Genomic DNA, 14662 nt, shown 5'->3' with positions numbered 1-14662 from the left:
TGAGTTATTTTACAGTAAGCTCAGAAGATGATGCTATTGCTGTTTGCACAATTTGCACCAACAAAATCAAAAGAGGGTAATAATCTTAAAAATTTTATTACTACTCCTTTACATAGACATTTATCTGCTAAGCACAATGTGATTTACACAGCAGCGAAAAAAACTTTTGCAGAAAAGGTAGGAGCAGCACTGGTTCGCCTTCAGCTCCAAAAAAAATAAAGTTCGCTGCTATGAAGCAATCAGCAATTAACCATGAATGATTTTAAAAACTTCAAGCCTTGGGGCAAAGATGAACAAAAACAGTTATGGTTAATGAGAAAATAATCAATATGATTGCTTTAGACAACCAGCCGTTTTTAATAGTAAATAATAAGGAGTTCATTGAACTCTTGGCACATTTAGAGCCAAGATTTTTGATCCCAAGCACAAAATATTTCAACGAGGTAATGCTTCAACGGGCTTACCAAAATTTGTCGTTTGATATTTCTTAACTTGTGGAAAAGTCTTCAATTTTTACTTTTACGACAGACATTTGGACTAATTTAAAGACCAATACGCCATATGTTTCACTGACGGCGCATTGATTGAATGAAAGTTTTGTTTAACTAGTGATGTACCGGAATCACTATCCGGGTCCGGATCCGGTCGGATATTGCCACTTTTGCCTGATATCCGGATCCGGCCTGATCTTGATTTGAAAAAAAGATTCGGTTGCGGCCGGATCTCGATTTAAAAAATAATCCGGGTCCGGTTCCGGCCGGATCCTAACTTGAAAAAAAAGTCCGGATCCGGGTCCGGTACATCACTAATCAATTGTCAGGTTGATAATTGTACATTCAATACTCTTAACATTTTATTTGTAAAGTAAGTTCTTTTCATGATGTTCTTTTATTCTTTTTACTGTACTGATGTACTCTCAATGTGATTTTAAGGTTCTGGACCAGTTCGTCTTTTATTAATGTGTATTCAGTACTATTTCGATTTTAATTTATAAGCTGTAGTTTTTACGTTGCTCAAACTACGAATTACATCATTTAAATATGTTATACAAACGTTTTAACTGTTTGTTCAAGTTTGTTATGTTTTTATTTTAGTGCTTGTTAATTTTTTCTTTACTTATTTTTTGTTTAGATCTACTCATACTAATGTTTTTTCTTATCAGCTAAAGCTAGACATATGTTTTTGCTTTGGTTAAATTTTTGTTATTCAGTTTAAATTGTTTGGATTTATATTCCGGATTAAAAGATTCAGAGTACTAAAACTAATTCAGGTCAAAAAAAAGTGTTTGACTTAAGTATAGCTAAAAAATTCATTAATTAAATGTTAAGTTTTGAAAAATGAGGTTTCTGAATACTGAAAAAGCGTTTTTCATTTTTTTAGCTTAAAAAGGCCATGATCGTGTACTGAGGTTGCCCATTAAAATCTTGCAACTATACAGTATGAACGAAAGTGTAAAACAGCTATGATTAACGTCTTACTAAATAAGTTGTAACTTCAAATGTTACTTTGATAAGAGCTTTTATATATATTGTTTATTGAACGATAAAAAAGAGCTCAAAAAATTTTGTGTGAGAACTTGGTGTAAGAAATAACCTTTCGTTTATCGAGTCGTACACCACATGCTTTTATAATTTCTTAGGAGCTAAAAATCATATTTGATAATCTAAACTTTTAAACCTTAAGAAATAAAACAACCAATAAAATGAAAAATAGAACGGGAAACTTAATGAAAACTAGATAAGGTGTGTATTTATTATGCTCAAGTACTTGTCTAATTAAATAAAAGAGAATACAGTCTTAGCCGAAAACCTAAAAAAAAAAAATATAAGTAGAGAACACTTTTAGACTCAAAATATTAACTTAAATTTTAATCATAAAACGAGTTAAACAATATTAATAGCAGACATGAAAATAGTTGAAATATTTTTTGATACTCACTTATGAAACACATCAGAAAAAATAGTTTATCTTTTCTTTAAAATGTTATAAAATAATTAAAGTATTATTTTATTTATTATTTAATTTCACTATATTGTTTTCTATGAGGTATATATTTTATTCTAGATTTTAAAGTAAAAAGAAACTATTATAAAGTTTCCGTGGAATTAATAAAATTATAATTATAAGTTTATATAATTTTATTTAAACTATAGGTTCATTAACATGGTCAAAGGCATAATGGTTAAATACAAAGTAATTTTTTTTTTTTCTTCAAGCTTAAATTTCTTAGAAACTGCATATTTTTATTTTCTCAGATAAAAAACAAAAATAAGTTTTTTAATTACTTATAAATTGTTTATATAAGGACTTTTATGTATGGATAGGAAGTTTATGTGATATTTAACTTTGCGATATTAGGATATACAAAGAAATGTTATATAACTTTATGGAATTGAAAAGGTAACTTCTAATTCATTTTGAATCCTGAAACTTTACAGAACTCCTCTTCAGAGGTTTTAGAAGCGTGACCTATTTTTATTTTAAAATATTATTTAGTTTTTTTTGTTTAATTATAATTTAAATCTACATAATTTTAATGCTAGCTTGTCTAGTAAAAACTGTCTTATATAACTTTATGGAATTGAAAAGATAATTTCTAATTCATTTGGAATCCTGAAACTTTACAGAACTCCTTTTCAGAGGTTTTAGAAGCGTGATATATTTTTATTTTAAAATATTATTTAATTTTTTTTTGTTTAATTATAATTTAACTCTACATACTTGAACGCAATATTAACGCTAGCTAGCTTAGTAAAAACTGTCTTATATATCTTTGCGGAATTTAAAAGATAACTTCTAATTCATTTGTAATCCTGAAACTTTACAGGATTCCTCTTCAGAGGTTTTAGAAGTGTGATCTATTTTTATTTTAGAATTGTATTTAATTTGTTTTTACTTAATTATGAATTATACCTACATACTTGAACGCAATATTAATGCTAGCTAGCCTACTAAAAACTATCTTATATAACTTTGCGCAATTAAAAAGGTACTTTCTAGTTCATTTGAAATCCTAAAACTTTACAGGATTCCTCTTCAGAGTTTTTGAGACGTGATCTATTTTTATTTAAAAAATATTTTTTAATCTATAATAACAGCTTTTAACACGTAAAAAAAATTATTTTTCTACAGAAAAGTGAAAAACTATCCGTAAAACAATTAAATAGAGGTTGCAAAGAACCCGAAAATGAACGAAATTTTGTTCAAGATACTGAAGGACAAGTTGTTAATTGTTTTTCGTGGCTATAATAAAAGTAAACATAATTTTTGAATTTAAATACTTTACAGGTTACATTTTTATGGAATAGAGAGCCAAGTATAGATAGTAACGTTTTTACTATATAACATCAGCACTAAGCAATTAAACTAGATATTGTAGAGATGTTAATCGCGAGGTTTTATGCTCTTTAAACAAAAATTTTATAGCACACAGAGGAGAAATTCAAAACAAGCGTATGTCGATTGTTATTTCAATAGAATTTTATTTTTAAACATAATTTATAATGTACGCAGGTGATCGATGTATTTTTCATTAGTGTTTTAAACGTTATGAAGTCAATTTCCATTAGTGAAGTACCGGACTCACTATCCGGGTCCAGTTTCGGCCGGATATTGTCATTTTTGTCTGATATCCGGATCCGGCCGGATCTTGATATGAAAAAAAAGTCCGGATCCGGTTCCGGCCGGATTCTAATTTGAAAAAAAAGTCCGGATCCGGGTCCGGCCGGATTTTAATTTGAAAATTAAATCCGGATCCGGGTCCGGTTAGATCCTAACAGAGATCCGGCAAATTCGGATCTGGTTAGTAAAAAAGAGCATACAAAAAAGTATTTTTTACAAAAACAAACCCTGTGTAAATTAAAAGAGCCATTTTCGTCAGAAAATCAACCTACCGTGATTGGCTCATTTTGTACATGAGACTAATTTACATTTGTTTAAATTTAAACTATGAAACAAACATTTCAGAAATGCAACTCTTTACCTATGTTGTAAAATTAAAAACTTTACTACCAACTGTCAACCTTATGGCTAGCTGTTCTCAGATTATTAGATTAAAGTAATTTTAGACTCAGGCTAGTTTATACTCACTCTAGCTAGTTTTTTTTGACTCAAACAGTGGCAACCCTGCTAGTTTGAAAGTTTTTGGGAATTTTTTAAAGTCTAAGGCTGCCTCAGGCTAGTTTAGTTTTTTATAAAAACTCAGGCTAGTTTTAAGATTTTTTGAAAACTCAGGCTAGTTTTCTTTTTTTGATTGATTTTGAGTGAGTTTGAAATGATCCAGTTTCCAATATTTTGTGATTTTTTAGTTGGTCTTGATCAAGAACTTGATTTAAATGAATTTAAATTGGTAAGGCTATAGAAGGGTCCACCTTGATTTTTACAAGTTGATCTTATTTGATAGATTTTAATCTTAGCTACCAGATACTTTTTAAAGCTTAACAAAATTCAAAGTAGTTTTCGAGATACAAGGGGTCAAAGCCGGCCAGCTCAATAGCTTCCTTATAGAAGGTGCAAACTAAAAAGGCGAAAAAAAATATTTTATTAAAAATCTATCTTCTCCTACAGTTTTTAAGCAATCTTATTCAAATTTTCAGTTTACTCTTTACTAAATTTTAAAACATTTAAGTGTAGGAAATTTTTTATTTTAAGAAAAAGTCCTATTGTTTCAAAAAAAAGGTGTTTTTTTTTGAATTTTAGACCTTAAAATTGTAAATTTCAACTATTTGAAATTCCAACACTCAAAAGCTTTTAAACTGTGTAAATAATATTTATTTTTAAATTTGAGGTACCTAGCTTAAAAAATCTAGGAGAAAATAGATTTTTAGTGAAATGGATATTTCTGCGTTTTTAGCTTGCGCCTTCCATTAGGTCACTATGGAACTCTTTGGTTTTGACCGCTTATATCTCAAAAACTACTTTGAATTTTTAAAGCTATAAAAAACATCTGGTAGCTAAGATAGTATTCTATTAAATAAGATCAACTTCTGAAAAAATGTTTAACCCCCTATAGCCTTAATTGTAAACATTACTTAAAATATCAACCTTGTGGCTAGCTGTTCTACTGAATATTAGCTTAAAGTAATTATTTTTTTGGTTTTCCAAAAAAATCTGTCTCAGGAAAGTTTATAATCACTCAGGTTAGTATTGTTGAATCAAAGAGTGGCAACCCTGATATTAGCTAAAATTAGGTGATATTCTGGTTGCCAAAAATCATGGAAAGTTTATAAGTTTAGCAAAAAAGATATTTTAGTGTTTTTTATTGTTCTTTCAATTTCAAGTCTTTCTTTTGTTATTTCAATTTTGATAAAATATAAATGTAAACATTGTTCAGAAAATTAGCAAACATACCAGCTACCAGGGGCGTAGCGTGGGGAGGGACGCTGGCGCATGCGTGCCACCCAAAAAAAATGCAATATCTTTATCCTTTATTGTTTTTTTTTTCTGCTTAATTTGCCTTTTTTAAACTATGTTTTTCTAGTATTCGAAAAGTAAAACGAAATTTCTAATATCAATTAGTGACAAGTTAGGGAAACTACCCAGTATACTCATTCGGTGCGTAATTTCAAATGCGCACCGATGTTGATGAAAAACTCCATAAGGAAAAATTTTATAACTTCATTAACTTCATAAGAATTTAGACTCAAACAGTACGCAACTAGTTAGTGCACCGCAGTAGTATAACCTTATGAAAGATTTTTTTAAAAAGAAAAATGCTAACATTTTGTTAACAAACCATAAAGCTAAACCTGTTTTATAGTGATAATGATTCAAGAATAAACAAATTGTTGTAAAAATAGCAATAAACAACTGCTAATAAATAAATTTAAATTGATAGTAAGAATAAAAAATATTAACAACATAATTTAAAAAAAAAAACAAACAACTGAAAAAAAATAAATAAAAAAAAATAAATAATAAATAAACAATTCATACTGTGATCACAGTTTTAATCTCACTATAAAAAAAGTATTGTTTAAATAATCTAAACTTAAAATTGTTATCAAAAGTAGTTTCTTTTTTTATTAAGATAACAAACAAATCAAACTTTGTTGTTCTATCAGCCATAAAGTTGAAAAAATAATCAATTTTTGTAGCAAGTTGTTTTAAAATTTCTTTAGTAACATCATAAATAAATTTATAGCAACTTGTTAAACAGAATTTTTACAATCAATTTATAGTCTAAAAGACATAATTGATTAATTTTAAGTTTAAATTTATTTAGTTTTAAATTAACATTTAAATGGTACTTAATTAGAATTTATTTTTACCAACTGTTTGTAGTATTTAAAAAATGCTATTCCCTTAAGATCTTAGAAAAACTGATTTTAAGATAAGTAAAAAGTTAAATTTCTTGTAAATTTTTAAAAGCATTAAAAAAATTGACCTTAAAAAATTAATATTTTAAACATTTTGTTTCGTATCAGAAACATTTAGTAAAACCTTTCCACACACTCAGGATAACTCAGGATTTTATGAAATTTTGGAAAACTTTAGTATGACTCAGTAAAAATCAGGATAACTCAGAATGTTTTAAGTATTTTTAAGCTCAGGCTGACTAAAGATAGAACTGTTATTTTATTTACTCAGGGTAGATTTAGTGGTTTTAAAAGCTTTGTTATAAAGCTTAGTTTCTATTAGTTTAAAAACAAAAAAAAATCTCTAAAATAATTTAAAATGCTTATGATGACACATGATATTTTTAAACTAACTCAGGACAGTTATTTTGACTCAAAGAGTGGCAAGGCAATCCTGATAACTTTAAAGTTAATTGTTTTTTGTTTTGTTTTTGTAAAACATGTTTTATAATACTAAGAAAAAGTAAACATTTGTTTTCATTATTTTTTATATTATTATTTAAAAAATATGCAAAGTAATATTGTATGGATTGTTGCGAGTCTAAAAATATGTCAGATAGGAAAATTATTTGAAGTTCAAAAGCTTGAATTAAAAAATAGCAGACCAACACCAGATATTGCTATTAATCAAGACTGCAGTTCAAGTGGTATAAAATTTTTATTTTTAAGTTTGTTTATATTTCAGATTTTCTTCATCTGTTAAGATTTATTTTTACAGTTTTATACTGTAATATAGGTAAAAATGTAAAAGTTAAAAAAAAAACTAGCTCTTTAGATTTATTCTATAAAAAAATTAAAAAATTTAAAACTTTCAATTTTAATACTAAAGATTTAACATTTTTATATAAAAGAAAAAGAAAGTATATTAAAAACTGCAACAAACTAAAAGTATGAGTTATTTTGAGTTTAATACAATTCTTTTTTGTTGATATAAAATAGATAGTTGATATAAAATAGTTTATTTAAAATCTATCTCCTCCTACATTTTTCAAGCAATCTTCTTCAAACTTTAAAAGTTTAATCTATTTACAGTAACAAAAATACATTACTTATGAATTTTAAAATTTGTGGTAAATTTTTTTATTTTTTGAAAAAAAAAGACTTTTTTTATAATTATTTTTATAAAATGTTTATTTATTTTAATTATCTAAATTCATAAGTAACGTTTTTTTCTTGTAATGTAAGGAACATTTTCTAAAATTTGAAGAAAATTGCTTGAAAAATGAAGTAGGAGATAGATTTTTAGTAGTTTTTTAAATTTATGAGAAAATTGACCCCGAAAAATTTGCGGCCCAAAAGTTTTAATTTAGGGGATTTTTTGATAAAAAAACTTGCGCACCCCCTGACCAAAATATCACGCTACGCCACTGCCAGCTACTATTTTTAACTATTAATCTTAACTAGACCTTAATAACATATCATAAACTTTCTTATTATTCAATTATTCTAGCAGCACATCAATACTTTTAGTCTAAATTTTTTTTTTAACTATAATTTTTCAAAATTTAAAAGTTTATAGTTAGATATAACACCTAAAAGATAAACTTCACACAATTATACTTAGTTAGTAGTTAGTTATATAAAAATGCATTATCGTATATAGTAGTTTTTATACTACTTACATTACTTTTAGAGTATAAAGAATCCGTTTCCGGATACTGCCGGATCTTGATATGAAAAAAAAAATCCGGATCCGGTTCCGGCCGGATTCTTTTTTGAAAAAAAAGTCCGGATCCGGTTCTTGCCGGATCTTAATTTGAAAAAAAAAAGTCCGGATCCGGGTCTGGCCGGACTCTAATTTGAATAAAAAGTCCGGATCCGGGTCCGGTAAATCACTAATTTCCATCCATGTGACCGATCTATTACTGAAAAGTTGTATAAAGGAGAAACTGTTGAGCAAAGTTTCTCAGAAAAAGTAAGTTAAGTTCTAAATTAAGTTTTTACTTTATAATGTACTCTAGTTTTGATAGCTATATAAATATTCAGATTGTTGACAGTGAAGCTTATTTTACCTTTTGTTGCCTTAAATATTACGCTTATTAATTGTATTTGTAGTTTATTACTTAGTGTTTAACTGTATTTTTTTTGATTAAAAAAACTTTATAATTTTTATGATTTTTTATAATTATAAGCTTAAAGTTCAAAAAATCTAGTTGTTTTTACTAAAAATAAAAAATTATTTTACAAATCGGAGGTAAATTTGGTAATAATCTTCTAAAAAGGGGTAAAAAATATAAAAAAAGTTTAAGAACCGCTGATTTCGAGTATCTGTTTTAAATTTAATGTGACAACTGCTTCAATTAGTTTCATGCCTTAGATTGTTTGAATCTATCGGAAGAAGAGTAAAAGTTTTATAAACAAGATGATAATTGTTATTATTGCACGTGCTATGAATTCGTTTAACAAATTAAACATGAATTGAAGTACTAAAAAACTTTCAATTATATCTTTGTTTTTTTATTAATGTTCCTTTAAACAGTCGGTTAAACTTTTTCTTCTATAAATAATCAAAAGTTATTATGTTAAAACAAATGTGGAGTAGAATTAATCTTGAACTATTGTAATAAAGATTCATGAAAGTTTTACTAAGTTTTTGTTATAATTATAAACTATACATTTTACTAGGATACGTTCTTAACTTTATATTACATTAGACCAGTAATTTCTTGTGTGCACATAACTTTCTCCTTATTTTAACTGTGATCATCTTGCATCAGTAAAACACATGACTTTGAGAGCTTTCTCTTAAACACTTGAATGAACAATGATTTTAGCTCAAAACTTTCCATCAAATTTAATAAGTAATCATGTTTTAAATTATAATTTTCTTGTATAGTTTAACAATATAAATTTTTAATAAACTATACTAATGAGAGTTAAAAGTATCAATATTAATTTTTTTTTAGTTTTTTAAAAAAGTTGTATTTTATACATTGATAATTTATTACCTAACACATTATGATTATAGGTTGAATACTAATTTTGAATTGATTTCCAAATTAATTTAAATATATAAGAAATATTATTATAAAACACAGGGATTCCAGACACTCAAGCCACTCTGGTTTGTATGAATTTTTGTTAGTGCAGTTTTAAATCTTAGCCTTGTGATAAGTTTTTATGCTAAGCTAAGGTAATCTGGAATATTTGTTTTAAATTTCCGCCACGTTTTATGACTTTCAATCCTCCTAATATTATACAATTACTTTTAAATATTCACTAACTAGGTTCACTAACAGTTTTTATTAGTTTTAGATTTTCGAAATTGTTCCCATTTTCATTATGTCATACAAATCTATTTTTTGGTCAATCATGATTTTATTCTTTAAAAGTCCTGTAAGTAACCTTTTGGTTTTACCATGCAATTTTTGATATGACTTCTATAAACAAATTACTTGTAAACTATGAATAAGAAAAGTATATAAATCTTAAAAAACACAAGTAAGTATTTAATTAATTGATTTTGCTCAGTGGCAAGTCTTTGCTAATACAGCAGGGTTTCCTAAAGTGTGCCATGGGCAGTAATGGGGCGACAGTGAATCCATGAGGTCAAAATTTAAAACTTACACTAGATATTCTGAATTTGATGATTTAGAGCAAAAAAAAAACGCTTGTTTTATTAAATTAATCTTTTTGGAGACGGCCATAGCTTTTTTAATTTCTTTAAAGGGAGCCTTTTGAATTAAAATTTAGGAAATCTAGCTTTAAAAAGTCAGAAAATGAAACAATATACATTTTTCAGTAAACTAACTCAAAAAATGTTTTTTACCAATTTTTTTAATTTTAAATAAAAAATAAAATATTTTTATAAAAACAGTTTAGATATTTGTTATGAAACTTGCAATAAAGTTTGTAGTTTTATCTTAGTTGATGTTTGTTTAATCTTTTTCATTCAAAACTTGATGTTTTTTTTTAATAAATCAAATAAACCTTAATTGTCAAAATGTTTAAGTTGTTAAGTATTGAATTGTGTTTTTAAGTTTTAACTGAACTTACAGTATAACATAATTAAGTATTGATTTGACAAAGATTAACTACTTTTACTATAAAATATTTTTTATTAACTTTATAGTTTTATATTTAAAGTGCACTTTAAACTTGAAATTTCCTTATATTAATTATCTTATATAATATATTTTTGCAACTACCATTTTAGAAGGCAAAAATTTTGTTCTTGTATCATGTCAGCTGCAGAAGATTTTTAGTAAAAAAAGTTGTAACACAGCTTAAGGCTATAAATATTAAGTTTTAAAATATATGTTTTTATAGGTACAACTAAACACTTTTTTACAGTAGAGATACACTTGTAATTTAAACAATGGATAAGGTTTGGAAAGACAGGCACATGTTCCAATGTGGCCCCTTGCATCAATTTTCGCCAGAACCTTTGTTTCTCCCACTAACAACTGAATTTATCAATTTACCCCAATATCCTTACCGCTTGAGAATTGTACAACCACCCGGACCTACAATGCCTCTAAGAAAACAACCTGTTCAGTCAAACAACAGTTATCCGGACATTTACCAGAAAAACTTTCCTATGGGTCAAAGTGGTTCTTTAAGCAAGTTAACTCACACTCTCTCACAAAACAACACACTCAGTTTATCAACAGTAGTAAACCACCTGCACCGTGCAGTAAAAGTGATTCCCAGCTTGATCACAAGAAGAACTGCTACCCATTTAACTGTGGCGGTTTGAGAAAAGTTGAAACGAAACCTCTATTCATACCAGTCGTTAAAAGAATGAGTTATCCTACACTTCCGTTTCCTTTGAAGATTAAAAAAGTTGATGAAAATCCACAAATAATACAGAAAAGTCCTGATAGAAAGGTTAATGAGAAAAAAGAAAATTCAAGTTTTAAACTGATTAATAATATTAATAATAAAGAAAAACTAACACAAAAAACTCCCATTAATAAATTCACTGAAGTGAAAAAGATAAACATTTTATTTTTTCCATTTAAGGTTGAAGATGCTGATAGTAATTTGAAATTACAGACAAAACTGAAAAGTCGTAGTACGAAGGTTGATATAAATAATGGAAGTAATAATGAAAACTGTAAATTAGATATTCAGAACAAGCTTTCGAAATAGCTAGAATTGACTTGAATGACTTTAAATAAGACTTAATAAGAATATGTCTAAATAACTTAAAACTAAAAAGATTTAATCTAAATACTATAAATATAAGTAAAGTTCGATAATTCTTCGAAAAAATAATAGAGAAAAATGAATAAATATTTTTTTTTTGATAATTATTTGGTGTAAATTTTCTATACATTTTCGTTTTTTTTTTATTTATAGTACTAATTATTTTGATTTTCTTACACTTCTCCTTAACACACAATATTTTTTTTTTTTTTACAATTTTTTTTGTATGTACAAAGTTATCGCCTTTTATATCAAACAAATAAGTTTAAACTTTATGATAAATTTTTACAACTTTAACTTAGTTTTGTTTATTATTATTTTTGAATATAAGTGTTTTTTTTTGTTTTTTTTTTCTTGTGTGTCCTGTTTAAGTGGTTTGGGTTTTGATGCCTAGATCCAACATTACACAATAAACAATAAAATAGTTTAATAGCAAGATAACGATGAAATATTCATCATTTTCATTTAAAGTTCTATTGTTTTTATTGATTTTTTGTGTTGTCTTGTATCTTTTAAAATTGTAAAGTATTTATTTGTGCAATCATATAAAAACAATTTTGAGTAATAAACTTTTTACTTGCACGAATTGTTTCATTTATTAGTTTTAAATTAATTGTAGTTCAAGTTAGTAATTAAAAATTTAAACATGAATTCGCTACTTAATATATTTTGTTTTACTTTTCAGTAATTCTCTTTGTAAATAACAAAATATTTCAATCTGTTAATCCAGTTACTATCTTTAAAAATAAATTAGTTTTTGATACATGTATCTGAAAGTTTAAGTATTTGCGGCTAATATTGCTTTTAAAATAATTTTTTCAAGTATTTTTCAGCAGTAAATATGTTTCAAAACTTACTATTCCAAATTATTTTTTATTATATTATAGTGCAGGGGCGTAGCGTATGAAGGGACACTGGCGCATTTGTTATCCTAAAAAAATGTATAATCTTTTTTTTTTCATTTTTCTGCTTAATTATTTTTTTCACCTATGTTAATCTAGTATTAGAAAAAATTAACGAAATTTTGGATATCAATTAACAAATATATTGATTTGGTGCGTAAGCACAACTGTGTACCGGCTTATATGAAAACTTCAATAAAAAAAATTAACTTTATAAACTTCATAAGAATTTAGACTCAAAAAGAACGCAACTAATGTGGAGCACCGAAGTAGTATAACAGTTATGATAGGTTTTAAGAAGAGGCTTACATTTTGTAAACAAACCATTAAGCTAAACATATCTTATAGTAATAATGATTCAAGAATAAACAAATTGTAGTATAAGTAGCAATAAATAACTGCTTATTATGTAAAACGAATAATTAATAATAATAAGATTGTATTAAAAACTTAACTTTATAAAACAAATAATTATAAACAAAAAGTTAATGATAAATAAAATAAATCAAGCAATAAATAATCAGTTCATACTGTGATTTGATTACAGTGTTATTCTCACTATACAAAAAGTTTTTTTTTTAATTTCAGTAAACTTAAAATTTATAGTAAAGTAAGTTTCATTTTTTATTAAGATAATTAACAAATGAAAGGCAGATATTTATCACCCAAAGAGTTTGAAAATTTGTCAATTTTTGTAGCAAGTTATTTAAACATTTTACATCATTAGTGAATTTAAAGCAACTTGTAAAATTAGATCTTATACAATTAAATTTTAATCTAAAAGACGTAGTTAAATAACTTTAGATTTATTTGGTTTTTAATTATATCTTAAATGGCATTTTTCTAAAAATTTCAATAAACTTAAAATTTATAGTAAAACAAGTTTCTTTTTTTATTAAGATAATAATAAACAAATCAAAGGCTGTTATTTATCAGCCAAAGAGTTAGAAAATTTGTCAAAATTTGTAGCAAGTTCAAAGTTGTTTCAAAATTTACATTATTAGTGAATTTAAGGCAACTTGTAAAAATAGGTATTTTACAGTTAATTTCTAGGCTAACAGACGTAATTGATAAATTTTAAATTTATTTAGCTTTTAATTGTATTTTAAATGGGTTTTCTAAAAATCTTCTTTCTACCAACTGCTTATAACATTTAAAATATAATATTCCTTAAAGATCTTAGATAAACTAAATTTAGATAAGGGGAAACTTATATTTCTTGTAAATTTTTAAAAACATTGAAAAAGTTGACCTTTAAAAACTTATCTTTTAGATAATTTGTTTTGTTTTAGAAACTTTTAGCAAACTTTTTTCATATAGTCAGCGTTTTAAAAAGTTTTTGAAAACTTTAGTATGACTCAGTAGAGATCAGGATTACTCAGAATATTTTGATTTTTTTAACATCAGGCTGACTCAGGATAGTTTTTTTTAATTTAGGATAGTTTTAATGTTTTTGAAAGCTTTCGTAAAAGTTTTTTTTATAGATTATGAAGGGGGTCTAGATAATTTAGTTGCATTTTTGTTGTTTTCTAACTAATTTTAATAAAAAGCCAGATTATAATAGTTAAAAAATAAATCTTTGAAGAAATTTAAAATGCTTATGATGACGATAGACATTTTAAACTAATTCAGGACAGTTATTTTAACCTAAAGAGTAGCTAGACAATCCTGATATCGTCGAAATTAATTGTTTTAATTTTATTTTGTAAAATGTGTCTCGTAATTAAAATAAAAACAGTAAAATTTTGGTTTGAATAATCATTAAATTATTAATAAAATAAACATACAAAGTAATATTGTATGGAACGTTGCAAATCTAAAAAAATGTCAGAGAGAAAATTATCTGAAGTTGAAAAGCATAAATTGAAAAATAGCAGACTAACACCATATATTACTATTACTCAAGACTGCAGTTGAAGTTGTATGAAATATTTCAGACTATTTCATTTGTGAAAGTTTATTTTTACTGTTTTTTATTGTAATATAGATAAACACTTATAAGTTAAAATAGAGGAAGGGAGTACTTGGGTAATGTTTGCTAGTGAGTCCATATGATTTGTATGTGGTTTTGCTTCATAAAGAAGAATCAAAAAAATATATTATTGCAAAAAAAAAGTATGCCGCCCAAAAAACTAACTTCAAACCCAAAATTCAAATATTTTTTTGATTTTTTGACTTAAACAGTAATAAAATTATTTATACATGACATAGACCTATGATTTATATCTTAAATAAAAGTTTATATTTATTGAT

This window comes from Thalia democratica, chromosome 4, assembly GCF_965202585.1.
Source record: "Thalia democratica chromosome 4, ktThaDemo2.hap1.1, whole genome shotgun sequence".
Lineage (NCBI taxonomy): Eukaryota > Metazoa > Chordata > Thaliacea > Salpida > Salpidae > Thalia > Thalia democratica.
The sequence above is the reverse complement of the archived record's forward strand: the minus strand, read 5'-3'. Positions refer to the sequence as shown.